Source organism: Tachypleus tridentatus, chromosome 13 (genome assembly GCF_004210375.1).
Source record: "Tachypleus tridentatus isolate NWPU-2018 chromosome 13, ASM421037v1, whole genome shotgun sequence".
In the NCBI taxonomy this organism is placed as follows: domain Eukaryota; kingdom Metazoa; phylum Arthropoda; class Merostomata; order Xiphosura; family Limulidae; genus Tachypleus; species Tachypleus tridentatus.
In genome coordinates, this window is record NC_134837.1 from 76,087,693 (window position 1) to 76,101,021 (window position 13,329).

Consider the following 13,329-nt stretch of genomic DNA (forward strand, 5'->3'; position numbering starts at 1 on the left):
AAGCAGGTACTCTGTATTTAGAAAGAAAAACAAACAGCAACAATAATAATAATTTTAGCTGTTGTACATATGAGCATTTAAGTCTTCAATGAAACAACCGACTTAATTACGTATATTACCATCACGTGAACAATTACGAATTCATATACAAGTATGCGCTCACACACACGCAAAAGGAACATAAATTATAACTACTAGGCATGCGCAGTACCAAATACTTCTTTAGATATCATTTATCTTTTACAAAAACATTTTTATAAATAAATAAAGTTTAAAATTATAATTACTCTCAATGTTTAAAATGCACAATAAAAATGTTATTTGGCCGACAGCCAATATTAAAAGACGTAAATTAACTTGATGACGGTAGCATGAGGCTACCGGGAAAGGTAGTCTATCGATTTTGGCCATCGACTAAGTAAACTTTTTATTAGGCACTTTAAACGTTTGGCACTACTTTAAAATTTTAAATTATTATTTAAATGTATAATTCCGAAGTTACACAATACTGAGGTTGCAATTACAAAGCCAATATGAAACTTAACATTTCTCAAATAATATTACGCAGACGAATGAAAAAAATAGGCTATTATTTCAAGAATGACTAAAACGACAGAATATTATTAGATACAATATAATTCTTTCACTGTACAATTGTAAATAATCCAATTACAAGAACTGTACGAATGACAGCTAATTTCTTGATGATTGTCCACACGTGATAAACAGAAAGCAAGTTACTATAACGCTACAACACGAGGTGGGAAAAATATTCTCGGAATACATGAAACGATTTGTTATTGAGTAAGTATATAAAATGACACTGTTGTAATATTACACTACGAACATTTACAAGAACCTCTCAATGATCGTTGTTACTTCAATTAAATCCAGCGGTAAGACTGAAGAGAGCTTATAACGCTAAAAATTTGGGTTTGGTTCCTGTACGGGCCTTTCCGCTTACACAAACAACCACACGTCTACAAAAACCACCGAGAGGCATGAGCAACTCGAATCCACCATGACGGATCGCATACCACTTACTATAGACCGTCTTACAGGGACAAATGTAAGATATGCGTGATCTTTCTTTAAAAACAAAAACAAACACTAGAGCATTTTATAAACACGTTACGTTAGGTTCCACGTGGACATCGCTTAGATTTATAACGTAGTAGCTGTAGTCGCACTCGGCATGCGCTATGCATACAACAAACATATTTGGAAGCAAATATGAGGATTTTCTATACGTTTTAAAATTTAGAGTATTTTTATCGAAACTTCACTAACGCACGCTTTTCTCTTCCACAACCATTAATATATATGGGAGTGTGATATATAATATTGAAAATCCCTCCATACATACATCACACAAATCTAGTTTTCCATTAGTTACAAAAGAAGTTAATTAGTGCTTATATTGCGGGTAAGTGATGACGTTTAATCCATAATGATGAACTTGTAGCATTATTATAATTATTCAAACGCACAGATATTGTATCTCTGTTAGACACCCTTAACTTTGAACTAATAGGCTATAAGAAAGATAGCTAATCAACAGTACTCTCCGCCAACTCTTAGGGTACTCAGTCGAATACAGAATTTTACCATTACACTCATAAAGCACCCATGGCGGCCCCAAAGAGCACAGCGAGATTTTGCAGTAACGGAGCACGAATACAAAACTCTCGGATACACAGGCTGCATGATAATTATTAGGCCACGTCCAGCTCATTCCCAAAAAACAAACTTTTCAAGTTCCATACATATTATGTACATTGCCTGGGTACGTTAAAAGGTCGCGTTAGAAGTCTAAAAAATGTGTGCCTTGAACGCATGGATAACCAATAAAAACTGCGTACAGCAATCAATCATACGTTCACAGTAATTCGAAATTTCCAAATAAAAAAAACATACCTTAATTCACCCTGTACAATGTTTGGCGCTTTAAAGCTTACAAAAACTCCCAACAGTCCTTCTTGTTCGCCTATATCCAATTGACCAGGCCCCTCCAATGCAATAGCCATCACGTTACTCACGTGGTTTTCTGTGAGACGAGACCGCTTTTTGTTTAGTTTTTAAACGGTTTTGAAAAAAATAAAAATCACGCGCTTTCAAAGAGCACTCGTAACTGGTACAACGAAGCAAGCGCTAAAAATTCTGGGTATACATCAACGCCAAGTAGTAGGCAAGGTCCCTCAAAGTATGGTCGGCCTTGAACCGTGAACTTCACTTGTCGAAATCGCGGCACACACAAGCGTAGTTGGCATTGTTGGAAGATTGGACAGCTACATTTAAAGTTTCCATCAACACTCGTTAGAATATCTATTGTCTATGGGGAACTTGTTAACGTTCAAAATATTGTCATGAGATGGCATAGTTAAACACATCAACTTACTTTTGCCGATTGTGCTGTACAAACAGGATTGTTTAAGCAACACACAATTCAGTTCTCCGATTAAATTTAACCAATAGCCGCCGGGAAACCAAATCGACTTAACCTGTAGATCTCCAAATCTCTATGAAAAATTCATCTATAAAGAATTGACGAATTCATCAAACTTTTTATTAAGTTTGTATTGTCCAATTTCCCATCGGTGTTTTGAGCACAAAGTCTGTAGGCGGAAGCAGATGAAACAAACGGGAGGGATGGGGGGCATTTTGCGCAAAGAAACGTGAGAGCTATCTGTGCTAGCCCTCCCTAATTTAGTAGTGTGAGACTGCAGGTAATGCAGTTAGTCATCACCACCCTCCGCCAACTGTTGGACTACTCTTTTACTAACGAATAGTAGGACTGATCGTTCCATCATAACCCCCCCCCCCCACAGCTAAAACGGCGAACCTGCTATCTGTAGATTGCGAATAGAGTACCTTAACCACCAGGCCATCAAATGGAGAGGGGCATATTTGTTATTTTGTAAAACAGTTTAGTGGGACATCTTTTCTGAGTCTCCCATGAAGATCGAACCTCAAATATAATGTTTTACGCCCTAGAGCTTGCCACTGCGTCGTGAAAAACGATGAGGCAGAATAGGGGGAAAAAAAATTGATAGTTATTATACAACAGTATAAATCCTATTTCTTCGCGTTATATAATCATATAATAGCTGACGTTATTAATTCTGTAAATTCGAATGTCTTACACTTTATAAATTAAGCTTTTAATGTAGAACAATAAACTCAAAACTTGTTAGATATACATGGAATTTAAACATTACAATATGACAGAGAGAACATTAAATTTTCAGCGCTTTCGTGTCTGAATATTAAGACGTTGAAAATGGTGAGGTCGTAATTTGTCAAACCATGTTTAGTGATTGGAAGTAAACTATTCACCATCTTAACTTCCACGTGACATCCTATTATGATGCTGATTACGTCAACAGCGTGGCACACTACTTGAAAAACACTAATTTATATGTAAAGCATTATGAACTGACGTATCATTTTACATGGAGTTCGATACCATTAACCACCCTTAATCCTGTATTGCACACATTATGAAAATAGATATAAAATGTTGTGTTTTGAAGTTTTTGCTTAAACAGTTCTAAACTGCACACACACAAAAGTGAAGTAATACTGTTTATTTGAAGAACTACCAAAATTAATTCCACTGTAGTTGTTTTTCGACTAACCTGAAAGTGATAGTATTCACCTACAGAAATGAAACATTTGAATGCGTGTTAAACAACAAAGACTTGTTACTTGTACGTTGCAATGTGTAATGTAGGGTTAATATATCACTTAATCGGAAAGTGGGTGGTGTCTATCTTTAGGACAATCCGTTAACCCGCGGTTAAAATTCCGGAAAAATCAAACGCCATGACTTTCCCCACTTCTCTTTAACTTCATCATAATCATAACCATTAATTAAGCTGTTAAATTCAATCTACAGTATATCGTTTTCTCGCCGTAACAGACATTAGTTTCTCAAATCGTGGGACTGATCACGAGGCCATGAAATGTACTATTACAGACTGCTACGTCTTACGACGGTTCATGCGAAATGCAAGCAACAGCAGGCTGAAGAAAAAAGCGTACTTGCGCCCAAGTGCACGCTCACGCACTAAATCGGATATATTTGCACACATACTCACGACGGGGAAAAATTCAGCCCACGGTCGACTTAGGCCAAGACTTTAAATCCCTTTAGTAATAAAGACACAGTGCATCTTCCAGTAAGCTGACGTAACTAAGAAGGCTACAGCTTATAGAACCTTTCCATGTCCAAATAAGGGCAATCTATCAACCACTGGAAACTTTGTTCTTTCATTATTTTCAACGGAATTACCACTAGCATCGGATAAGAGAAAGTTACCTACATAGATCAAAACTAAAAATTAACCAAATAATTAATAGAGCTAATTCAGTATAATGTTCTAACGAGGAACATAATTTTTGAGCAACGTCATACAATGAAATATTATAATAATTATAAGGGCAAATTATAATATATTAGCCTTTTTTGTTATCTGTACTCTGTGCACCACAGGTATCGAAACTCGGTTTCAGCGGTGCGAGTCCGCAGACAAGCCGTTGTGCCACTGGAAGCACATCAGGAGGTTCAGCCAGCTTTTGAAATTGATGTTAGTCCTAAAGTCACATAAAAAATAACAAGTTAAATAAAAAAATCGGTTAAACTTTTGAACCCTAACTGTAATATCCTAAAGGGTAAAAGCTGATTAATTCGAAATTTCAGGAAAAGCAACGTACAAAAGCTAACTGCTCTAGCTATCCCTAATTTTGAGGGTAGCAATTAGTCAATAATTCTCCCGCGAGCTATTGGGGTATTCTGATAAATAGTGGGGTTTATTTACAATGTACTCATGACTCCAAGGTGACAATATCGATTTTATTTATTTTTTACTCTTTTTCTTGCCAAGAAAGGAACAAAGTAAGGACCATCGCTCACACAGCACGGCACGTTTACCACTTGGACACGTCCAACCCGTACAAGTAAGGATTGATTGATTGATTTAGTGTTTTATGGCACAAAGCAGCTAGGCTATCTGCGCCAAACGTCCGGTAAAAAGGTAAAAATAAAGTAAATGTAGTAAAATACATAAAAGGAAATGAAGGTAAAACAAAACATTATCGAAAAACAGAAAAAGCATAAAACCAATGTTGACACCTCGTCTACAATGTTAAGAGAGAAAGCAGAGTAAGAGAAGTTGTAAAGGACTTTCTCTAGCATAATGGTAATGATCATAATCTGCCAGGAAGACTAACAGGTAAGTACAAGAACCACTGTCAGTCACCTGAAGTTGGCTTTTCCAGTCCTGGTTCCAGGTTATGTGTCATAGCAGCCATTATCAAAATGTAAAATAGAAGGTTTAAAAGACATATAGCAAAATCGTAATAATGAGTAGCCAAATGTCCAGTAAAAAGGTAAAAGTAAAGTAAATGGAGTAAAATTTGTAAAAGTAAATGAAGGTAAAAACAAAACAGCAATTAAAACAGAAAATGGCGTAAAACCAATGTTGACATCCAGTCTACAAAGTTGTAAAGGACTTCCTGTAGCAGAATGGTAATGATCATAACCCGCCAGGAAGACTAAAAGACAAGTACAAGAACCACCGTCAGTCACCTGAAGTTGGTCTTTCGAGTCCTGGTTCCGGGTTATGTGTCATTATGGCCAGTACTAAAAGGTAAAGTAGTAAAAGTGTTAAAAGACATGCAGCAAAAGTGTAATAACAACTCGCCAAAACGACTAACGAGTAGTTCAAACGGATAGTTTAAACAGCAGCGTTAGTCACCTGAAGTTGGCCTTTCTAGTCCTGGTGTAGAGTTATTTAATGTTCTGGCTATTGTCCAATGTCAAATTGAACAAGAGAGATTAAAACTGTAAAAAAGGAACCACAAATAAAAAGGTGTAATGAATAAATATGCAACACTTAAATGAGATTAAAAAGATTAATGGCCATTAAAAAACTAAAAACCTTATCAAGGTGGACAGTGTCACCATCACCAATAACACTGTCCAATGTTACTGATAAACCCTGGGAAAAAACATGTTTAAAATATTGCCGTCCTTGAGAATTGTAACAATGGCAAGAAAGTAAAATGTGGCTGATAGTGATTTGAGTGTTACACAAACTACACATTGGTGCATCAGTTCCAGATAAAAGAAAACGATGAGTTAAAAAACTGTGATCAATGCGTAGTCTAGTTAGAACAACTTCCTCCTTCCGAACTTTACGGAAGCTAGATGGCCAAAGCCCAATATAGGGTTTTATTTGAAAAAGCTTGTTGTCGCGTTGCTCATTCCAAGTGAACTGCCAGCTGGCACGGAGCCAAGCCTTGAATACAGGACCATAGTCCATGTACGGAATAGGCACAGTGGTGATAGTGCCGGAGCAGATAGATTTAGCTGTCGTGTCTGCAAGCTTGTTCCCACGAATACCAACATGGCCTGGGCCAGTTGGTTTTGAATATCAGTGAGAACAGGGTGTGACCCAACGTGTAGCGATTCCAGAGCCAGAAGAGAACTAAGCGAGTCAGTATAAATAGTGCAGTTAGAGTACTGCTCAGCTGCAATATGATTCAGGGCAAGAGATATGGCATACAGTTCAGCAGTGAACACAGAAGCTGTAGAAGGGATTCTACGCGCAACTACTGAACCGCAGCAAACCATAGCAGAGCCCACTGAATTACTTGATTTGGAACCATCTGTATGAATGGGAACGAAATGATTGTTTGAAAGATGTCCATTAAATAAAAGATGGTACTTCCAATCTGGAGTATCTGCCTTTTTTCAGATGACTGAAAGAAAGGTCACATTTGGGGGCTGTAATAAGCCATGGTGAGATGAGCTGACCTGTGGAAAATGCAATGTTATCCATGGACAGACCCAATTCATCCAATTGCGCCCGAATGCGAAGGCCAGACGGAGCAATGGCAGATCGTCTGTTCTGAAAAAGTACTGCCCACTGAGGAAGGAAAACACATCCCCAGGTGGGATGCTTTGTTAAGGAACAAAGTTTCGAAGAATACTGTAAAGATAGTTGCAAACGGCGAAGGTGCAGAGAAGGTTCATGAGATTCAACTTATAAGCTTTGAACTGGAGAGGTACGGAAACCTCCAGTGCAGAGTCAAAGTCCTTGATGATGAATGGGGTCCAGCATCTTTAAGGCCGAGGGTCTGGCAGAGCCATAGACCATTGATCCATAGTCGAGTTTTGATCGAATAAGAGCACGATATACCTTTATCATTGAACATCGATCTGCTCCCCAACTGGTAGAAGAGAGGACACGGAGGATGTTCAGTGCTCTTGTGCATTTGACCCGAAGCTGCTTTAAGTGTGGTATAAAGGTCAGCTTACGGTCAAAGATAAGCCCCAAGAACTTGGTCTGAGGGACCACTGGCAGCAAAACTTCTAAATGTGAAGTTCAGGATCAGGGTGGATACCCTGTTGGCAGCAAAAGTGCATGCATACGGTTTTAGAGAGAGAGAAAATTAAAGCCGTTCACCATGGTTCACTTCAGTACACGATTGAGGGCAGTTTGTAGTTACCACTCATTATATCTCATGTTTGACGACTGACATGAGATGTGAAAGTCATCGACATACAGCACATTCACAATAGTGAGAGGGAGTTGTTCAGTGATAGCATTTATCTTTATACTGAAGAGTGTGACACTCAAAACACAGCCTTGAGGAACTCCAAGTTCCTGTACAAAAGAACAGGAAAGTGTCGAACCCACACGAACTTGGAATCTCCTGTCCATTAAATTTTTTTTAATAAACATGGGTAAATGGCCACGTTACCTATATGTATGGAGGTCTCGTAAAATGCCATACCTCCATGTTGTGTCATAAGCCTTCTCAATGTCAAAGAATATTGATACAAGATGTTGGCGTTTGAGAAAGGCTTCTCTGATTGATGTTTCAAGACGAATTAGGTGGTCTGTGGTGGAGTGCTGTCGTCGGAACCCACACTGGATAGGCGAGAGGAGGATGTTTGATTCGAGGAACCAAACAAGACGAGCATTAACCATCCTTTCTAAGGTCTTACAGAGACAGCTCGTCAAAGCAATTGGACGGCAGTTTGAAGGAATCTTGGGATCTTTCCCTGGCTAAGAGAAAGGTAAAATAATAGCCTGGCGCCAGGCATCAGGAAAAACATTCCCCTGCCAGATCCGGTTGAAAACAATCAGAAGGAGATCAAGAGAAGCAGGAGATAGATGGTGTAGCATGTCATAATGAACATCATCAGGTCCAACAGATGTACTGGCAGACCGATAAAGGGCCATTTTCAGTTCTACCAGTGTAAAGGGACAATTATAGTCAAAGAAACAGTCAGTTCGAAAGGAAAGAGGTGAATGCTCTGCCCGAGTCTTGATGGCCAAAAAGGTGGAGGAACAAGGAGAAGTGCTAGATACCCGACAAAAGCTTTCACCTAGAGTATCAGCAATGCTCCAGACATCAGCCATCTCCTGACCATCAGAGAGTAAAATCGAGAGAGGGACAGAATCGTAGTGACCATTAACCTTTCGAATCCTGTCCCATATGATCTTGGAACTGGTGGTAGAAGATATGCTGGTTGTGAACTTAATCCAAGATTCCTTCTGGCTTTGACGTCTTACCCACCTAGCATGTGCACGGGCCCGTTGGAAAGCAACCCGGTTTGAAAGTGTGGGATATCTACGAAAAGTATCCCAGGCCCGCTTTTGAGCCTTCCATGCTAAGTGGCAAGCAGGATTCCACCACAGACGAGGATATCGTGGAAAACGTGTCGAGGTTTTAGGAATACACTGAGCAGCTGCTTGTATAATACAGCCAGTTACCCCTGCCACACAGTCGTCTATTGATGGCTGATTTACGATGGCAGGATCAAGTTCTGCGAGAGCAGTGAAAGTGGACCAGTCTGCCTGATCCAGTTTCCACCGGGGCACGCGGGTAGAGTGGCATCGACCACGGCTAGTCTCTCTTAAAAGGATAGGAAAATGATCACTGCCTAGTGGATTACTGTCAACCCTCCATGAAAAATGGGAGAATAATGATGGGGAGCAAACCGCGAGATCAATAGCGGTAAAGGACTGACTATGTGCATGAAAATAAGTGGAAGAACCAGTATTGAAAAGAGAAAGATTATGATCAGAGAGCATACACTCTACAGAGCAACCCCTCCCATCAATAGCAGCACTTCCCCAGAGGGGATGATGTCCAGTAAAGTCCCCCAGGATTAGAAATGGAGACGGCAACTGTTCAACGAGAGCATCAAGGTCTGATTGATCATATGTCTCTCCAGGGGACAGGTAGAGAGAACAAACAGTGATGGTATGACTCAAGGAAACACGAATGGCTACGGCCTCCAAGGGTGTGTTGAGTGACAAAGACAGGGTGGGCACATGCTGATCAACCAATAGTGCCACCCCACCATGTACTCGTCCATCACACTGCCTGTCATTTCTGTACAAAGAAAACTGCCAAATGGTGACTGTATCAGCAGGTTTGAGAAATGTTTCTGGTAAGAAAAGACAAACAGGATGGTAGGAAGCAATCAGTGTTTTGATATCATCCAGATTAGAACGTAAACCTCGACAGTTCCATTGTATCAAGGTGGCCATTTTTAATGACGGGTAGGTGAAATGGCTGGAGAACCCTTCTGTTTGTGACCATGTCTTTTTTTCCTTACTGTCCTTAGTCAGAGGAGGTCTATCAATCTCCATGGATCCTGCCCTGGGTCAAGTGGGCAGGTCTTTGTTATTGGAAGAGGATTCCAGTGACTGAGGACGCGAACGAATGATTGTTTTGCCTCTTGGGGTGGGAGAAAAAGATGTATCAGAAGAAATGCCTGTATTTGAAACTGAAGGACGTGGATCTTGAGGTTTGTTGGAAGGTATGGTAGGAACAGAGATGGGTGTGGAAGTCGATTCATCAACCTTTTTAACCATGGAGATCAAAAGGCTTTTCATTTGTTTTGAAAACGATTCTCTTGGAGGCACAGAGAGATCTGTCTGTACTCCCACTGTAGTTGTGAAATGAAGTGCAGCAGCATATGTCCGAGATGGAGTGGTGGGCAGGAATTTCCGAGCCTCAGGATAACTAATGTTATGTATCGTTTTCAAACGTTGCACCTCTTTTTCCTCCAATCATTTTGGGCAAGAACGAAAGTAGGAGGGGTGAGAACCATTGCAGTTGACACAATGTGGGTCCATGTCACATTCATAGACATCGTGGTCTTTGCCCCCACAACGAGCACATGTCAGGGAACCACGACATGATGTCTTTAAGTGGCCGAATCTCTGACACTGGAAACATCGGAGAGGATTTGGAATGTATGGCCGTACCCTGCAAATGAGATAACCTGCCTTGATGGTGGCAGGTGCACGTGATGAAGCAAATGTAAAAACGAGGGTATTTGTTGGCAGTGTAACTCCATCGTTGCGAGTGGAGATGTGCTTCACTGCAGAAACCCCTTGAGTGGAGAGACCAGTGAGAATCTCTGACTCGGGGACGTTCTTCAAATCCCTCTCAACAATAACTCCTCGTGAAGAATTCAAAGTAGCATGAGGTGTAACCTCAATAGGTATATCCTCGATTGCCTTTGAATTCAAGAGGAATTCACTCTGTTGGGATGTGGATGTTTCAACCAATGTCTCCAGATCGAAGCTTCTTTACTGATTTTGGAGAGCCAGCAAGTCCCTCTAGTCCCTTCTGAATAAAAAAGGGGAACAATTGCCCTAAAGGTTTTTCCGAAAGAGAATGTAATATAAGAAAATGAGGTACGTGTGTTACAGTTGTTGAAGATTGCTGCTCAGAGTCTTCAAGATGTGGTCATTTACCCATTGACTGTTTTTTTACTATTTTATTTAAATTTTTTGAAGGAGGATCCATCGAAAAAAAGAAAAATTTCGGTACCCACTGACCCCACCCACCATGGAGCCTTACGAGTGGACGCACTACAAAGTCATGCAAGGACAATGCAGCAACGCCAGGGTTTCGTGAGCACTATACCCAAACACCAGCATCAGGCACAATGTCCACAACACCCGTTGAGAACTTCCAACACTGGTACTTGGTTGACTCTAGCTCAAGTGGACCAGCCGATTGACCCAAGGGGGGCCACCCAAAGGCCGCCCGTGTATAGGAATTCAAGGCCAAAGTGGTGTGTTGAGGTTGGACCCCTCAACCACCAGGATCCTCTCCTCCCCTTCACGGGTCGCCACGCACGGCAAACACGTGGGTGGATGTTTAGATCCCAGAGAAGGTAACCAGACAGAACAGAACCTTCCCTGGGAGGTCCCCTCACCATGTACAGGAAAACAAGTAAGGAATAAGATATTTTATTTCAAATGTAGAATAATTCTGTTATAAAAAATGTTTTACGATAACACACGAGAAGATAGTTATATCTAACGTTACCACTGGCGTTGAAACATTAATGATAAGGACAATGCTATTAGTATAGGCAAACAACAGTGCTAGTGTTTTTTTTTTTTTTTGTATTCTAAACAAAAACTAGCGGTAAAGACAATATTTCTCTAGTTAAACAAAAAACTGTGGTTAAAAAAATAATGATAATCATATTTATAATATAGGTAAAAAGTTGTGGTAAAGACACTTTTTGTCATGTGAACTAAATATGGTAAGAGCGTTTGTTTTCTTGGTGTAAACAGAAAATAGTATTAAAAGCAAGGTTTCTGTTGTGTAACCGAAAACAGTAGTATTGGTCGTGTTTTGTGATGTAAATAGAGAATAGTATTAACAGTATTTCTATGGTGTAACCAAAAAATAGTGATAAGGGCAGTATTTTTTATGATTACACACAAGTTACTATTAACCTCGTGGCATTTGAGCATTAGTTGTTTTTTTTTTTAATTTTACGCAAAGCTGCACGAGGGCTATCCGCGCTAGCCGTCCCTAAGTTAGCAGCGCAAAATTAAGAGAAAAGGCAGCTAGTTATCACCACCCATCGTCAATTACTAGGCCACTCTTTTACCAACTAATATTGGGATTAACCGTCACATTATAAAGCGTCCACGGGTGAAAGAGCGAGCATGTTTGGTGTGACTGGGATTAGAACCTGCGACCCTCGGATTATGAGTTGAGTGCCTTAACTCCCTGGCCAAGCCAGGTCGTCTTTCCGGAACTTTTCTCGTAAATTTCTTGATCAAACGCTACAAATCTCATATTGTTAGGAAGATTTTTGACCGAGAAGTCCAAACTGCATTGTGTATTTTTCCATTCGGAATCACCTCACCTATTTTTGGCCAGTTTTCCTAATGATGGTCATTACGTGACGACCGGCTTCAATTTCGAGCTTAGTTTTTCTTACTTGCAAGTTATCTCGCAAAAACAACACTTGGCCTCTATGTGACTGTCTATAAAAATTATCAGTACACTAAATATAATTTCTAAGAGCTTTCTCGACTTATCGAGGTCTAAAATACGCAAGCATAGTTCGTTTAAAACCATATGCTTATTACTTTTGATCACGCATTCAGAAGTTTCTGCATAATCAGCTAAGTTTGTCTTTATTACAACTGTACATTTATTTACTTTGCAATAACTTAGCTTCTTTTCCATTCATAGACTACTATAAACACCTTTTAGCTATATTTCTTTACTACGTATTTTAAGTAACATCACCTTAAGTCTTAATTATAGAAAGAGAATAAAATAATTGATTTTTACATAATTTTCAACAGAGAACACAACAGTGATTTCAAAATGACTTGTAATAATTTTATAAGTTGTGATAACGTAAGCTTTTACTTTAATATCTAGATATTTAGTCATTTTTCTTCATAACACGTGCATAAAAAGAACATTGAAGAAGCAATTTCTTCAGTACTGCTTGAATATGAGTTATTACAAAGTCTGATTTTTTAATTCCTTTTTATATCTAATGAATTTTCTGTGGCACTAGTATCACATTAATAAATGAAAACTCAGTGTTTGTATATTTTTGATATACTATCTTTTTTTAATAAATCAAATCTAAGGCGAAGCACAGCCGTCTGTAAATTACACTGATATTCAAAACAGCACAGTAGGTTTACCAGTTAAGTAAACATTCACTGCATCAGTTGACCTTAAGCTTATGGAAGCATCAACTTAATATCAAAAATTTCAGTATGGTTTGTTTTTTGAATTTCGCACTAAGCTACAGGGGGGCTATATGCGCTAGTCGTCCCTAATTTAGCAGTGAAGACTAGAAGGAAGGCAGCTGGTCGTCACCACCCACCGCCAACTTTTGGACTACTCTTTTACCAACGAATAGTGGGATTGACCGTCACGTTATAATACCCCAATGGCTGAAAGGGCGAGCAAGTTTGATGTGACGGGGATTCAAACCCGCGACCCTAAGATTACGAGCCG

The 13,329-nt window shown here is 39.6% G+C and overlaps 1 protein-coding gene across 15 annotated transcripts in view; it reads right to left on the reverse strand.

The window, feature by feature from the left end:
• Positions 1-13,329, reverse strand: part of LOC143236454 (uncharacterized) — a 146,935-nt gene that overhangs the window by 104,402 nt on the left and 29,204 nt on the right. The window contains exon 1 of one of the 15 annotated variants that reach the window (XM_076474725.1): positions 1,918-2,062. The exons of the other annotated variants lie outside the window; for them this stretch is intronic. The gene's annotated coding sequence lies outside the window, so the exon portion shown is untranslated. Of the gene's footprint in view, positions 1-1,917; positions 2,063-13,329 lie in introns of those variants that run through there. 15 annotated transcript variants of the gene reach the window in all.